This window comes from Metopolophium dirhodum, chromosome 7 (genome assembly GCF_019925205.1).
Source record: "Metopolophium dirhodum isolate CAU chromosome 7, ASM1992520v1, whole genome shotgun sequence".
In the NCBI taxonomy this organism is placed as follows: domain Eukaryota; kingdom Metazoa; phylum Arthropoda; class Insecta; order Hemiptera; family Aphididae; genus Metopolophium; species Metopolophium dirhodum.
In genome coordinates, this window is record NC_083566.1 from 26,945,602 (window position 1) to 26,963,613 (window position 18,012).

At 32.3% G+C, this 18,012-nt stretch overlaps 1 protein-coding gene across 3 annotated transcripts in view; it reads left to right on the top strand.

Moving 5' to 3' along the window:
• The window catches only part of LOC132949211 (CCN family member 5), a 300,914-nt gene that overhangs the window by 169,383 nt on the left and 113,519 nt on the right, over positions 1-18,012 (top strand). The window lies entirely within an intron of this gene.

Consider the following 18,012-nt stretch of genomic DNA (forward strand, 5'->3'; position numbering starts at 1 on the left):
TATCAGGTTAAGTATAAGTAGAATAGTGTGTAGTAATAATAATAATAATAATATACGGTTTTATATAGAGCTGTTGACGTATTCACGAGAGAGTGAAAAAAAAACAATTATAGGTACGTCGCTGATCCAAAATATAATAAAGTCGTGTGTGACACTTTTACATTTTCATAACGAGTTTGTGGTTCGGAAGAAATAACATAAATTCCTAAACATGAATTTTCTTGTTAACGGATATTGTGCTTCCTTCCGTGATTATTGTCTATTGATAAATATGATGAAAATATTTTAGTTCTTATCTGGTGAGTATATCGTGGAGTTTACTGTTTAATATCAGTTTGCCCATAGTCTGACTTCCTGGATTCGGGGTCGTCAGTCAAGACGACTGCTGTTAGTGCTGTTTGTCTGGCTTTTTATTTTTTTATTTACTCATCTCGAAAAATTGATGCCAAACTTAGCGGTTCGACGGAAATTAAATGACCCGAGAGGGTGGATGAACTGCGCGAGCAACAACGACGGTGGGAAATAATAATCACGTGGTCGATTATAATTATAGCAGGTACCTCTCTCTAGACATAATGATAATAATAATAGTAATAATAACGTATAAACGCGTTATACGATCAGGTTGTCGTCGTTGCCACCATTGTGCGTCAGGATTAATGAATAATTTATCGGCAATTTCGCTGTGTCAAAAGTTAAATACCCTTTCGACCTTTGAAATATTATATTGTGATCCGGGACCCCGCGCCCTCCGATCGTCGGACGATCCATCGTGTGCAGCGTATATTATAATACCTACCACAACGGTAGCTGGTAACCTCCCGGTGTATATTATAATATACCTGTGGGATTTATAAGTCCAGATTGTGTGTAATGCCCGCGCGTTTTAATAGGATTTAGATTTATGACAATAATACGCCACCGCCGGCTCGCGATATCTATCTCTTGGAGCTGCTCTGTTATACACATTTAATATAATATGTGGCGTGTGCGTACAATATATATATAATGGTTTACGGCGAATAAGGTACCTACGCATATCGTCGGGAAACAACGACCACAAGTCCGAATCCGTTTCTCGATAAGCAACTCGCCCGTGGGATCGACTGACAGCGATAATTTTTATCCCCGTGCTCGACGCGTCCCATTTTGAAAAATTAAACCACATGCTATCACCGCGAGATACCATGGTACATGATATGAAACGCATCGTACGCGAGTATGGATATTAGTATTATTGATTATAAATTCTGTACTGCATAGATAATAAATAATGCATACGACATACTAGCGGACGGCGTAGTCCTGAATAAGACCGTATTTTATCAGTTGTGAGTCGATTTGTTTACATTTCAATACAATTGTGTGATAACATAAAAAGTAATAAGTAATAATACGTATAATATTTATTATTTTAAACACTAAGAACCGAATTTCTGTTACATAGGTACTATACATTTTACAACATTATTGTAGTCCATAAAATTCAGAAAGTGGTAGGTATAGGTACAATACAAGACGATTTGACGTATTATTCGTCGATCGTTAGAAATTAGAATTATAAAGTATATTATTATAAAAACAATTTAAACATCATTTAAATGTAGAAAAAAAATGTTTTTTACTATGAAAGTCGATTACTCTAAAATAACTCAAAAATCACAAAAAATGATTTTAGGCGAAAGCGTTTTATCTTTTTTTTGCGTAGGTCTGAGATATAAAACAAATATTGTACTGACACACTAACCTACTTAATGTCAAAATAAGTTCATATATTGGAATAATAATACACAGCAAATTTTCTTAAATAAAATTTATAAATAATTTTTTTGTGATGCTAATATTAGCTCCACGAGGAACTTATGTGTACTACGTGGCACGTGCATACTGTACATTATACAAATAGAATATGCATTACAATGCAAACAATGTGTAAAAGAATCATAGGTACCAAATTATGTGATGCAATCACATGTCACGATAAGAGATTGCAATAATACACGCTAAAATTATTATTTTAAAGGTTAACACTCATTTTAACAAAAAGTAAAAACATTTTTGAAAATAATTAAGTTACATTTTAAATTATTGCAAAACAATATTAAAAATTGTATTTTTTCCTATTTGTCACGTTATAATGTTTTTTTTTTTTTATTTATTTAATCGATACATTTTTTATTTCACATCCCAAACCATAATATTTTTCTGAGAAATTTAAAATATAATATCGAATCTTAAATAAATACCTCGTGATAAGTAAATTTATATGAATTTAAAGTTTTTATGAGATGAGTACCTAGTGGATCAACATTTTGTGGGGTATCCTTACCAATCCACTTCAAAGTTCCCTCTGCTCATCTCAACTTTAAAATTACTTATAACGAATTAACTACTCGTACAAAATTCGATGTTTATGTATTAATAACACATTTTCAGAAAAATATTCAGCTTAGAAAATATATTCGATTAAAAATGTTTGTTGCATTTAAAAATTATAATAATAATTATAAACGGTAAGATATGAAATGTTGTTTTGTAATGGCTTTAAATTATCTAAAACAAATATTTCTAAAAAAATTCATACTTTTCGAGGTAAGAAAATATGTTTACAATTGAAATAATTCACCATGTAAAATGTATAATATTATGATCGTACGCTGGACTCATTAATGTTTCGAACCTATCAAATCACATAAAATATTATTCTACTTACAAATGAATGTCACGTCTATATCGACATTATTCGATATTATTACTAAGTATATACGGAATGAAATCAATCGTTGGTATTCTGTTTTTTTTTTTCGTATATCGTATGGGACCCACGCGATATATATCTTTTCATAGTACCTCGATGGTAATTCGTAGATTTATATTCATAGTTTGTGACGTTCGTGATCAAACAAAAACACTATACCGTACAACAATAACGAACAATGAACAGTGTTTAACCCAAGTCGCAGATTTTTTAATCATTACAACAATAACAGCGACTCGAGGCTTTTATATTAAACATTGTGTATATCTTTCGCGATTTAATTAAATCTGGCGAACACCTCGATTAAATAATAATTAACGAATTGTTTAAAACAATCGGAAAAAAATCCGCGAGCCATCGATTCCAGTTTAATAAAAACGAGTCAAATTAATTAAAATCTTTACTTCATTAAAAAACGAACCACTGGAGCGTCGCAAATGAAATTATGAATATAGATTACCTACCTATACAATAATATAGTGTGTATTATATTATTATATATGTACTTTATATTTTTTAAATTATTTTTGATTTGACCAACGTATCAGATAACATATTGTCTGTGTCCTTTCGCATTCGACTGTCGCCTATTCGCAAAGACAACAGCGGTGTTGTCAGACGAAGAATTTACTACGGACCGATCAGTAGCCACTAGCCACTCACGCCATATTAATTATATCGGAAAAATTCTCCGTCAATAGTGTGGCCGCTTATTACTTGCACTATATAATAATCTATACAATCGTGTGCGACTAAAATATTATAACCAATTTTCTTGAAATCGAATCTACTGCGAACTTTCAAAAATGTTCTTGATGACACATGAAATGTAAAGAACCGTGGAAAATATTACACAGTGACAAAGTTAATTATAATTGTTGTGATTAAAAGTTGCAAGTTCTGAGTGTGTCTCTATGAGTAATTATTCAAAACGGCGTCGCGATGTCACATCGGATCCGGTCGGACAAAACGTCGTGAGAATAATGCATGAAACGAATAACAGTGATAACAATAACAATAACGACAGTGACAAAAATAATAACTTTCGGCAGAAGCAAAACCTCGCAAATTTGTTAGATGTTTATTTATTCATAATTCGTCTCGGGGTGGTTTTTAGAGTCTATTGTTATGTGCGAATCATCTGCAAACGTATACGACTAATCAAAGTCATATAATCAATAAGCTGTGTAACACTATATCTCGCTAAAACCATTTCCAGGCGTTTTTTTTTTTTTTTTAAATTGTAGTTTGATTATATAGTTGGCGCGAGTCCTGCGAAGATCGACCAAGAATATTTCGGATGGTGCGCAAGTTATAATAATTCTTTACGTTTCTAATCGATTTGAACAAAACATTCAATGGCATAATAGTATGAACGACTGTCAATAATATTGTATCAACATTTGTTTTAAACGCCGAGACTACCTATACATACATACATGGTAAATTCAAAGAAATCATCAACGCCAAACACATTTTATACACCGTCGCAAATTCATGGATATTATAATGAAAATAAAAATCTTGAACAACCTTTAAGGAGCTTTGAGACTAGACCCTGTAAACATCGACAAAATCATATAATTCTTAAGACTCGCCAAAATTGTTTAACCTTACATTATGATAATATTTTTGACTACAAAATGTAATATGTGATTTCCATACCAAACAATAATCATAATGTTTTTATGATGTAACATTTTATACTTAATACTTTACTATGTGTCTATGTTTGTGGTGGAAATCATAAGTGGGCCGTGTTACTATTACAAAATTGAAAGCTAGAAATAGCTAAAACTATGACAATCGTACCAATGACCTAAGTCACAAATATAAAATTTTAAAATTTTACAGAAGACTGTTTAAAATGTTCTAATTTGTTGTCTAATTTGTGTTCATGTTTTTTCTCAGTATTGGAGGTTATTTCACTATAAAACATAATAAATATTTATTTATTTGCTATTTTTATTACATAAATACGATGACATAAATTAAACATTAAAAAATGTTTGTTTTCTGTAAATCAATAAGATTACTGTAATGAACAAATACATTAATTGTGTTTCTTCGTACTGATTCTGTTTGTCGATAAGTAATATTGATAATGTTTTAATAAGCATATCAGACATAGTTATTTTATTATTGACTGTTATAAAATAAATGTTTTTTTTTTTTTTTTTTTTTTATTGATCTGAAATATACATCGACAACTAGGCCATTAGTACACGAATTTTAGATTACATTGTTAGTATTTTAGCATTTACATGGTTACATTAAATTAAATTGTACAATTCTGTTTTTTTTAAGAATAAGATTAAGTTTTTAACGTCTTGTGGGTTTGGTCCTAGTGCTTGACAAATTTGTTCTGATATGTGGTATTGATTTCGATACATGTTGTATTTTTGACATTCTGTGATGACGTGGTTGACCGTTAAAAGTACATTGCACGCGTCGCATAGTGGAGGATCGTCTTTGGTCATCAAATAGCTGTGAGTTAGGTGTGTGTGACCAATTCGGAGACGGTTTATTATGGTTTCTTCTTTTCTACTGAGTTCAAGATTTATCCATAGATTTATATTGTTTTTTATTTTATTGAGTTTGGTGTTGAGTTTTCGCCAGTAGGAATGCCATTTGTTGTTTGTGTGTAGTTTAATTTCGTTTTTTGCATCTGCAAATGTGATGGACTTTATGGTTGCAGTTAATTTGGAGGTGATTGCATTATGGGCTTCTTGGTCAGCCATTTCATTTCCTGGAATGCCAATGTGGCCCGGAATCCATACAAACTGGATGTATATATTTTTATTTTCTGCAAGAAAAGTTTCTTCTTGTATTAGCTTAGTAATATCTGTTTGGTTTCGAGTATTTGTGATGGCAATTAAATTGCTGAGTGAGTCGCTAAGTATTATACATTTTGTTTGGTGGTTTGAATATTCAGTGTGGAAATATTTTACAGCTTTGTATATTGCCATCGCTTCTGCTGTGAATATTGATGCTTGAGGTGGAAGTTTGTATGCTATTGTTTGATTGTTTATTATCATAGCGAGACCAACACCGTCATTTGTTTTGGATGCATCAGTGTATATGTGTACACTGTTTGGGTGTTCTTGCAATATGTTGTTGAGCATGTTTTTATATATGGATGGCATTGTGTTTTCTTTTTTGAATTGAGTTAAAGTAAGGTTAACATTGAATGTTGTGTTCCAAGGGGGAAAAATGTACGGTTTTCTTTCTAAAATATTGTTTATTTTTATATTTTCTTTTTCGGCTTGCTGTATGTGTGCATTTATTACTTTGATGGCTGGATTGTTGATATTTCTTTTGGTTCTGGCACAATATAATAGCAGTAGTTTTTCTCTTCTAAGGTTAGGTGGGATTTCATTAGCAATGTTTCTAATACTCTCAATTGGGCTGGATTTGAATCCCCCTATTGAAAGTCTTATAGCAGTATTTAGTTTAGTTTGAACCATGTTTAAGTGGTTGGTTTTGGCATTTTTTAACAGTATTGATCCATAATCTGTTTTAGATCGAATTAACGCTTTATAGATCATTAAAAGAGATGCGCTGTCACCACCCCATGATGTGTGGGCAATTATTTTGATTATGTTGAGTTTTTGAGATAACGAGTCACGAATATTTTTTAGATGAGGTATCCAATTAAGTTTGGAATCGAATGTTATTCCTAGAATTTTAATTTTATTATGGTGAGGTATAACTAGGTTGTCTAGTATTATATTGAGATCTTTTATTTTTTTTTGTTTTGTAAAGATAATACTTTTGGATTTGAGGTTAGAGAATGAGAAGCCAGTTTTTTTTGACCAATCTGATAAGCTGTTAGCACTTATTTGGAGTAATTCTTGGACGGTTTTTAGGTTTTTGCTTCTGCAAAAAATGTTAAAGTCATCGGCGAATAAATTAGCTTTTACAGGAACTTTGATTGTTTCGACAATATCATTAATGGCCAAGAGAAAGAGTGTGACTGCCAGTGATGATCCTTGTGGGATGCCATTTTCTTGGTAGAACGTCTTTGATAGGGTATGTGATACTTTGACCTGAAATTGTCTTTCTTTTAGGTAGTTTGTAATATACATGAACATATTGCCGTTTGTTAAGATTTTGCTTAGTAGAGCTAGTATTCTATGTCTCCATACAGAATCGTAAGCCTTTGTTATATCCAAACTGATCATTCCGAGTATTTGTTTATGTTCGAATGCATTTTCTATTTCAGTTTTTATTGTAATTAAGTTGTCCATTGTTGATCTAGTGTGGCGAAATCCACTTTGCTCTTTAGAAAGTATTTGGTTTTTTTCTAAGAACCATGTTAATCTTAAGTTTATAATTTTTTCCATAATTTTTGTCATTGTGTTTAGGAGTGTGATAGGTCTGTATCCTTCAGTGGAATGTTTGTTTTTCCCTGGTTTAAGAATAGGAATTATTATTCCCTTTTTCCATTCTTTAGGTATAACTCCTGTGTGCCATATATTGTTATATATATTCAATAGAAATTTTTTTGCTGTTATGCCGAGGTTTATAATAAAACAATAAGGGATACTGTCTGGGCCAGGGCTTTTGCTCTGGCATTTATTTAGTGCAGTTTCCATTTCATTGAGTGTTATACTGGAGTTCAAGACAATTTGGTCGCTATTGTTCGGGTTTATCATTGAGATTATTTGTGAGTTTTCGAATGGTATTTTTATTCCGTTAATAAATTCTTGTGTGTAGATTTTGTTGCTAAAATTATCTTGGAAGTAAGCGCCGATTTTTTCGGCGACATCTTCTGGAGCTGATGTTGTTCCTTGTTCGTCAGTTATATGAATTTCTTGGTTTCGGTTTATACCTTTCAATGAATGGATTTTGTTCCATATCTTGGATGAGTTAGTTTTGGAGTTTATGCTGGTTGTGAATTCTTTCCATGAGTTTTTTTTGCTTTTTTTTATTAAAAATTTGGCTTGGGCACGCAGTTTTTTGAGTTGTATGAAATTTTCTAAGGTTTTATTTTTTTTGTACGTGTTTAAGGCGTTCTTTTTATTGATTATAGCTCTTTTAATCTCATCATTCCACCAAGGAACTTTTGGTTTTTGGTTATGGTTTATACAGCTACCGATTGATATTTCTGCTGCTGAGGTGATTATGTTAGTTAATATTTTGACTGCGTTTTCTATATTGGATTGGTCATTATATTGTATTTTGGTAATTTCTTCCTCTATAATATCACTGAATAATGTCCAGTTGGGTGTTTTTAGATTCCATCTACGGTTTTTATTCGTATTAGTATCCCCTATCCTGTGCATGAAGTTTGTGAGTATAGGTAAATGGTCACTGCTATAGATATCAGGCAGCACTTTCCACTTGAGTCTTTGGGCTAAGGAGGATGTGCACATTGTTAGGTCGATAGATGATAAGGTTCCATTGGCTAGGTTAATGTGGGTGGGGGATGTGTCATTTAGAATTACAATGTTTTCGTTTTCTAGTATTTTTTCAATTATCTTGCCTCTAAGGTCTGTTTTTTCTGATCCCCACATGGTACAATGTGCATTAAAGTCGCCTAATAACATAAATGGCTTGGGGAGTTGTTTAATTATGTTTTCGATGTCGGAAAATTCGATTTTAGTTTGGTTGGGTAAATACAAGTTGCATACATTTAAATTTATTTCATTGAGATGTATAGAAATGGCAATAGCTTCGAGATGGGTTTTTACTTTTATTTGCTTGCTAGGAAAGAATGACTTGACATAGATTGCTACACCACCGCTGGCTCTTAAACCATTAGTTCTGTTTTTAGCGTAGCATATATAGTTCCTTAAAGTTTTGTGGGTTTGGTCAGTAAAATTGGTTTCTTGTAAGCATATGAAATCGGGCGAATGCTCGGCTATTAGTATTTTTAATTCATTTATTTTTTTTTGAAAGCCATTAAGGTTCCATTGTATTAGTTTTGTGTTATGTGTGAGGTTGTTTTCTTTTTGATTTACATTCATTAGAATTTGAGAATTTGATTAATTTATTTGTATATGGGCTTTACGAGTATAACTCTTGTGGAGTTGCTTGGAATAGTAGATTTGCTAATTTGGTGAGTTTGGTTTTTGTTGCTCGGTCGTTTATCTTAGGTCTGACTATTTCGATGGTTTTTAACATTGAAGGTATGTCAACTTTTGCTTCTTCACAGAGAGAATGTATGTTAATTGATTTATTGGAGAAATTTTCAATTATGTATTTGAATTGGTAAAAAGAGATATTGATTTCTTCGTTTTCGGAAAATAGGTCTTGTGCAGATTTTAGGTGGTCCTCATCATTTGTAGCAATATTTTCAAGCGAATTGCTTTTTTTTAATTTTTTAATTTGATCTTGAGGTGTTTTCTTGTTTTTTTTTGATTCTAATAACTTATGTTCAAGGTTTTTGGTCTGATTAGGTTTCTCAATGTTTGGCTGTGTGTTTGATTGTTCAGAAATTGTTGGAGATGTAGGACAACTTGATGTTGGTAGAGATCTTTTGATTTGTTTATTGGGTAAATTTGTATTGGTCGTTGTTTGGCTTAATATATTTGAGTTTTGACTGTTTTTAGGTATGGCAATAGTATTTACTTCTGTTATGTCGTCATCATGTGTGGGATATGAGGACGTGGTGGGGGCATCATCTATTGTTGGTTTTTGTGTAATATAAATATTGTTGGTCATGGTATTTGGTTCTTTTTTGCAGTGATTAGATGTGTGGCCGCTTTGTTTACATGCGTAGCAAGTAAGAGTGTCGTCCGTTAGAAAAATTCTGAAGTCTGTATTGTCATATTTGATTATTATCGATCCGGGTACATTTGCTGTGTCGTCGGGGTGAATATATACCTGTCTCCTAAAACTACTGATGTGAGCGAGCTCATCTTGAAAACCAGCTTTAAGGAAGGTTATTGGAGATAATGTCTTGATGTTTTCTAGTAATAAGTGTTCGGTAATTACTTCATGAGGTATTATCGGGTGTGCGTTAGAAATTATAAATCTCTTGGCAGGATTTACTAGACGACGAAATGGTATTTGATTTTCATTAACGGTTATATACGAATAGTTTTGTGTCAGTTCGTCAACAGTTATTTTGTCTCTAAAATATATACAAAATCTGTTGTTCGAAATACGGGACGCAAAGATGATGTTTTTAGGCGGTGTTATTTTGCTAAATGCTTTAACATATTCTATTTGTGGTATTTCGTTTATCGTATTTAATATAATGGCTTGATCTTTCTTAGGAAACGTTGTGTTGGCTGTTGTTTCGGCAAAGGTTTTTGTGTTGTTTATTTTTGGTGGTGATGACAGTTGAGATAGTTTTTGGTTGTGCATATTAGATAAAATATCCGTAGACATTTTATCGGTTTAATTGGCCGCTATGTACCGGCGGCCGGTGTAATTTTGCGTTGCAATTACGAGTAAGATAAGATTACATACCTTTTTCGCTGTTGATTTTTGTGTGCATGTATATACTGATATTGCTATCGGGAGCTAAGAAATACGGAACACACGTGTGCTTGGGACGGAGGTCAAACACGTACTGAAAATAAATGTTTATATAGTATTATATAGACATACAAAATAAAATATCAATAAAATATAATATTATTATGTTATAACTGTATTTGTATTTACTATAATTTAGGCTAACTCCTGTTATTATTATTAAATAAATAATACAATTTCAACACGTCATTATGTTTCATAATTATATGATAGGATATTTTAATTTTCTAATAGTTCTAAACCATATTAATTCCATAGTTGGATGGTTTATTTTTTTTTTATTACTATATTACCGTTTAGACATTTATCATGTGTGTGTGTAAATGACTATTATGTTTAAAAAATTGATCCAAATAGAATTCTAAAAAAAAAATATAAAATAGTTATTTCAGATTAAGTCGTAATATTATTTTTGCAGACCTAACAACTAAATATATTATATTAACTACCCAATGAACTCACAAGACATGGCTTGAAAACGTTTTGCTTCTTATAGCCATAGTACAGCCACAGGTTATAATATTTCAAAGCATGAGTATACAACTATTTGGTTGAATATCTTTTTTAGAGAGTTGTGCAATGATTTGGTTGGTATGATTAGCTACAAAAAATATTTGTGATGGACTTCTTAAGACTATTTAAAAAAAATTAGTGTATCTACGCGTCTTCAAATGTTTAATAAATATATATATATTTGTTCATAATTCCCGTAAAAATCTTATTAGAGAACGTGTTAGCAGCAGGTATGTATTCACTAATTTTACGGTCATTGTAATAACTATACCTAGTTATTTATTCGTATACGTAAATACGTAACCGAAAGGCTTAGGTATGCCCATTCAAAGCATCCGGCTACGCATGGTTTTCACATGGATGAACATTGAACAGTGTGTGAGATTCTGTTTTGTTTCTTTTTTTTATCATCAAGTGAAAACAGTAATAACCGTATTTTCGGATTCAGTCCGTGTGATCTTTTGGATAACACTAGACTTGTTAAAGCCAATTAATTTTTGTATAAAAAAAGTCCTTAAAACGGCCCAAACATCTAATTAAATAAACCATGTAGTATATTATAGTGTATTTTGTAATAATTATATTTGATTCCGATATGTGTTACATCAAACAAAATTGTTTATGGGGAGGTACTCAAGAACAACTTTTTAACATTTGAGTATATAATTATACAGAGAGAACTGATTCTTTTTTAAATGAATAATTATTGGGCTCTGTAAAATATCGACTAATCAATAATTGATGGTGGTTATACTTTCATATTACGTTATCGTAAATAAATGTATGCTAACTGTACACAAGTAAATATTAAATGTTTTTTACTGCTTCATCGCTAAAATTATATGCATATAATATTAATACAAAATGTATAATATTGTATTGATCATAATATATTATTGTGTAAACGACATTTTTTTTTTTTAGGTATTTATTTTACAAATACATAATATTCAAATTTAACGTAGCGATGAAAAATATTAAATTGAATATTGTGTGCAAAAATCAGGTATTTAATTTTTCATAAATCACTCATCGATCAATGACCAAATATTGTTTTTAATTATATCGGTGGCTAGACAGTAAGTTTATGGCCTAAATATGGTTTAATAGTCGCGCGTGGTTCACTCGACACTCGTCATATTTTAGTATCTAAAATTGTATACATTTCGTGTGAATACTCGAAGTATAATATTATATTATTAAACATTTATTATTTTTAATATTAAGTTGAAAACCATTGATTATTCCAACAGTTTGTAAATTATTTATTGATTTCATTGTTGAATATTCCAATAATATAATCATAATCACTATTATATGTATTTTTGTATATTAGTGTATTGATTGTCGTGGGTTTTAAATAATAATTATAAAGTCTGTAGATTTTTTTTAATATGTATTATATAATAATATTATAAAGAATACAATATTGAACACTGCAGTATAAATAGTATGATGTACATCATATTATACTAAATACAGCTATTATGATAATATTAATTTTTATTAATATATGCTGCCGTGGCCATCATTACATCGAGCTCCAACATATTATTAAATAATGTTCATCAGTGATACGTATTACCGTAGTCAATTTCTACATGCAAATGTGGCATTGATGTTCTGATCAATTGTACAGTATGATATTAATATTAATATGCAATATTATAATAAATCAATAATACAACATTATTGGTATATTAATATTATGTACCTCTAACAGTTGTGTAGTGAAATTGCAGACACATACCGCCGTGTTACATTTCATTGATATTGACCGGAATTAATATTCAATATTATCACCTTCAAAATACCGTGAATAAGTAATAACTAATTTAATATTATATCGATATCATCAAATACTATTTTGATCGAATACACCTAGAATACAGTTTCAACAACTTTAACAGAAACACAATTTATTCCAGCAATACCTACGTTTAATTAAGGCTGAAATATGGTGGTTATTAAATTATCTACTAACTTCTTCATTCATTTAAAAATTACAAGATAACAAAATATAGTACAGCGATATTTATAATATTCAATAGTAATTAATTAGTACAATGACCATCATACATATTGCATTAGGTATATAACTTTCAAATTTTATAAACAAAAATGTTATATTCCGAATTCGATGCGTCATACCGGTAATTATGATAGTATTAGTAACATTATACTGTGAAAACCGATTTAACACAAATAATAAAACCATATTACGATAATAATTAGGTTCTTAATGCGGTGTTTACATCGGAATTCCTCTATTCATTTACCTCGTGGCTTTTTTTTATTTATTAGACCGACGTTAAAAATAATCGCGGAAGTGTTCGCTATACGCTCTATTATAGTATAATATTATATATTACGTGTAAACAACACCACACACTCACACTCGAAAAACTCGACATAGGAAACGAAAATTGTTCAGACATGACGTGATGTTATGATGATATCATGACGCACTAATTCGTTATGTATAATACGCGTCGTATTATGTACCAGCGGGTGACGTTGAAAACGCGCGAAATTAAATGAACATAATATTATTATCATACTGTGTATTATTATTGCTGCAGCGGATTAATAATCGTAGCTCGGATATTTCATCATCGTACGCTGTATCCGCGTCGCAAATTGAAATCGTACGAACATAATGGGCGAACAAAACATAATATTTCGCGAGTCGTACAATTATACCTATACTGGAAGAATAGGAGAATGCGAGCGCGTGCATTGTCCTCATGCGAGATTCGCGTGCATTATATTATTATGCGATAGACGACCCGAACAATGATACTAATAAGACGATTCTCCGTTACTGATCTGTTCACGTGCCTACCCCATCACGGCGGACAAGTCTAAATGCGGTAATCATCATGGTAGGTACTCAGCTCGCTCGTGCTGCGTGCTACGGCGAGAAACGTTAGAACAATACGAACATCTATAGGTACAACGATAAGCAAGGTGGTCGTTTCGAAGCCCATACCATCCCCACAGTTAAATAATATATAACATCATATATTATTATGTGTGTTTTCGAAGAAGGTATTTTTTTCTCTTTTGCTCGGTCTGAAGTGCACAACGCCTAATAATATCGATCCATATAGTACGTATTATTATATTATAATTAATTCGACAGTCGAAATATTATTCTAAACGGGTAATTTGAAATACTTTTAGGTTTTAACGCTCGTATATTATTATCACCTTATTGGTCATCTATACGTCGAAGCTCTGAAAATGCGTGAAAAGAGTTATGATACCAATCTATGTAAAACAAATAATTTCAAAAATATTTCAATTTGTTTCAATTTAATTTTGAAAATGCTTATACCTATTACCTGCAGGTAATAAAATAGTAACGCTGTGTATATTACATTTAGGTACTTACGACGGAATTTGGTGTGTGTCTGCGTATTTATTGTCTGAATTCCATGATCGGATCGCTGATTTCGCTGGAATTCCGGAATAATTCAGAGAAGTCAGGTTTAAGTATTATACGGCGTGAGTTGAATGGGTGCGCAATTTTTATCGGTGCAAAATGCAAAAAAAAAACGATTTTTGTGTTGTAAATTAGGGAATCGTGATTCTTTGAGAGTATAATAATTATATAATATATACCATATAAGGTTAATCGTCAGACATACACTGCATGGTTCTTACTGTATATTTTGTTCCTCATCCGCCTACGATATGATTTTAAATTTTAAATGCTGTTTAACTGTGCGATGGGCCAGCCTGCTTTTTCCCCTCCAATTAGTGATGATCCCGCTAAAATGTTTCTCACCATTGCTGATCGAAGTCTATTTAAAGTATTTTAAACACACACACACACACACACACACACACATGACGTACACACGCAAAAAAAATATAAACTCATAAAGATACCAGTATGGTTATATAAAACGGCGTTTACGGTAAGATTGCCGATGTTTTCCGGGAAAATATTATAAATCTATACAATCCTACTGTAATACGGGTCAAATCGATTAATATATTATTATTATAGGCACACTGCACGCATGTTATATAGGTACCTATATATAATGGTCGCAGCGCCACCTTTTTAGGACCGTATTATTTAATATACACCTCGCTTTGTTAATTGTTTTACACCGTTTTAACAACGAATTAATGCAATAAATATATACATTTAATGAATATATACTAACTATATAATACTATATATACGTGTGTGTGCTTGCGTTTAAAACGTTCATCATGTGTTGCCGTGATCGAAATAATTATTACCTATGCAGTATAATTCACACGATCAAACGGAGGGAAAAAACGATTAACTACCGAACAGTATTATAATATATCCCGTGTGAATAATAATGTATTTTATCGTACTCGGAATGAGGGTAAAAACAACTTTTGTACAAAAAAAAAATTCTACGCATGAGCAAGCGTTTTACCACTTTGATTTTTATGCGCATTTTGGTGCGTATTAATATTATTTGAATCGGTTCTTCGTAAGAATCTGATACCACTTCGCGCGTAACTAGCGTAACCAAATACTTGGTTTTTGGGTATATACAAGAGTATACCGCTGTCGGACAAGTGAGGTCGGTCGCTTACATACTTGCACCAACAATCGCCCTAGGCGACGTTCGAAATAAATCGAAATGCAAACGAATATAATAATTATAACGCTTTGTTATACGATTGCGCGATCGGAGCTAGCCAGTGCGGTGGAGAAAAAAAATACCGTTCGGAATAATTTTTTTGGCCGTCGATGCCCGCTCGCTCCGAAGAGTGTCAATAATTACGATATATTGCCGCTGTTGTTGTAGCAGCCGTCGATGCTATATATATAAATATTGAATCCAGTCCACACTCGATTTTGATGGATCGGCGTAAACCCCGTCGAACGGTGGCAAATTAAAAATGGTGAACGATATTCACGATTACCGATAATTCGTGTTTTTTTTTTTTTATGATTTTCGCGGACAAATCGTTTTGCGGACGGAGATCGATTTCTGCACCGTCGTCGCCGTGCCCCCGCTGCTATTATATAAGTCCCATTATTGTCCTGCCGCCGCCGCAGATGCGCGCGCACAGCAGGAATATACTTGTCGTATCCTGCCGGCGACGAGGCAGTCTTGAGGGTGGGGGGGGGGTGAACACGCCCCGACCCGAAGAGTCCTGCTACCACTACCCCCCCCCCCCACACTCAGCCAGCTGAGAGTACAGGAAAAATATCCTGGATTAATATCGCCAATATAAATAAATACGACGTGGCGTGCCGTGGACGGATGTCGGCAGAAGCGTCGGATGGCCCCGCTGCAAGAGTTCGCGAGGAAAGCAATCTTCTCGGCCTACATCCCCTTTTGTCAAATCCCCTCCCGCCCTAGACGGTTCCGATTAAAACCGAATTATTTTCCGCCTCCGGGCGACCGTAAAACGGATTAAAACCATGCGGCGGCGTAATTCGGACGCACGCTCGTATATTATTATTATATGCTATCCGCGCATATCATAATATATTGCTATTATTATATTATTGTATCGCCAAAATATTTCGCGATGCAGACGAACCGCAATAACACGCGAGACGGCGTCTTGTGAAAAGGACTGCAGGACATATTATTGTTATTAGTTCAACACTTTTCGGTTGTGTATTGTTATTGTTTTCACACAATTATTGTAAGTCCGAGACGTCTAGAAATTAATGTTATATTACTTATTAGGTAGATATCTAAAAAAAAGTGCGCCACGCCACGCCACACCACGACTTGTTTTCAGTTTAAAATATAATAGTTTGCAGGTGCTCAACTGAATTGTTCGATTCAACGCAGGTCGCTGTGGTGGACTAAAATATTTTTCCATAATATATTTATTTATTTTACATCACCCGCAGTGTATTTCAATATTACATCGAATATTTTATACCAACTGAAATGTACAGGTACATATTATAATGCACCACAGAATTCACGATAAAATAAATAATTATTCATCAATAATTCCACCACTAAAATAAATATTATCCACTATAGTAAAGTTAGTCGTTTGTCAAATTGAAATGGTAAATTTTTGTAAAAATGCACGAAATAATATTATGAAAGAAAATTAGAAAATTTGTATTGAAAAATTACTGAAAAATTACGTTTCGGCTCTATAAATTAATATCGTGAACGTTAATTTATAAAAAATATAAAGAAGTAAATATGCATAAAGATATCTTTAATTTTGATGAAATTAGAGAATTTGAATTACATATTATTTCAATAATGCATCTTATATTCTAACATCACTTTCTGTCTTGCTACTTTGTCAAATAAAAAAATATATTAATATTTTTTGATTGACGCAATAGATAAACATCGATTGATCATCGTTCAACAACATTAATCAGCACAGTAATTGATAACCTTTATTTATTATTTTTTTTACGTGCGATGTACTTTTGCAATTTATACTCCTATGTAATTTTTTCTAAAAATATTGGTACTTACCAAATTTAATTTTTCGAAGTTTAGTGGTACACGCCCATTTTACAAAATATCGTTATTGTTCTTTCAAATTCGAGATAATTATCGTTCTAACGCCATAATTATTATTTAAGCCACTCCCATCCAGCCAAATGGAACGCTGTCCATAATACGATTATACATTGCAGTACGCGTATGTTATTTTTGGTGATTTTTTGATTGCACGTTTGGGGGCGCCACTAGCTATTGTTATATTTGTTTGGATTGTATACGGTCCAATTAGATAAGACGACGACGCGAGGTGTAGGTAAAAATTTTGTAAGTTGTAACATAATATAAAATCGTATTAATACGGGTTCAGATAAACTACAAGAAACATGCACTTGACGATCGTAAAACCGCTGACGTCGATGCGAATTATTTGAACATCGTACAGGTGTAGAGACAACGTTCGCCGAGTTTTATTATTATTATTTTCATCATATAAATTATTATATTACGGTTTTCTCCGAACGTAAAGTTGTCTCGGTAGTTGGCTCACTCGGCCGATACATCATACCTCCTACTCCCCTCCTGCAGAACGGTTTTAATCTTTAGTTTTTTACGTTTTCAATAATTTGACGCTTATCACACAAAATATCAAATTCCATTCCCTTGTATATCTTACAATTTCCGCTATATTGTATTGTAGTTAAATAAAATATATAGTTATTTAATTATTTAAACAAATTTGATTAGGGTGGTCAAATTTTAAGTTAATATTCTGTTAGAAATCCTGTTAGAAGATTGCGTTGAAATGTCTCA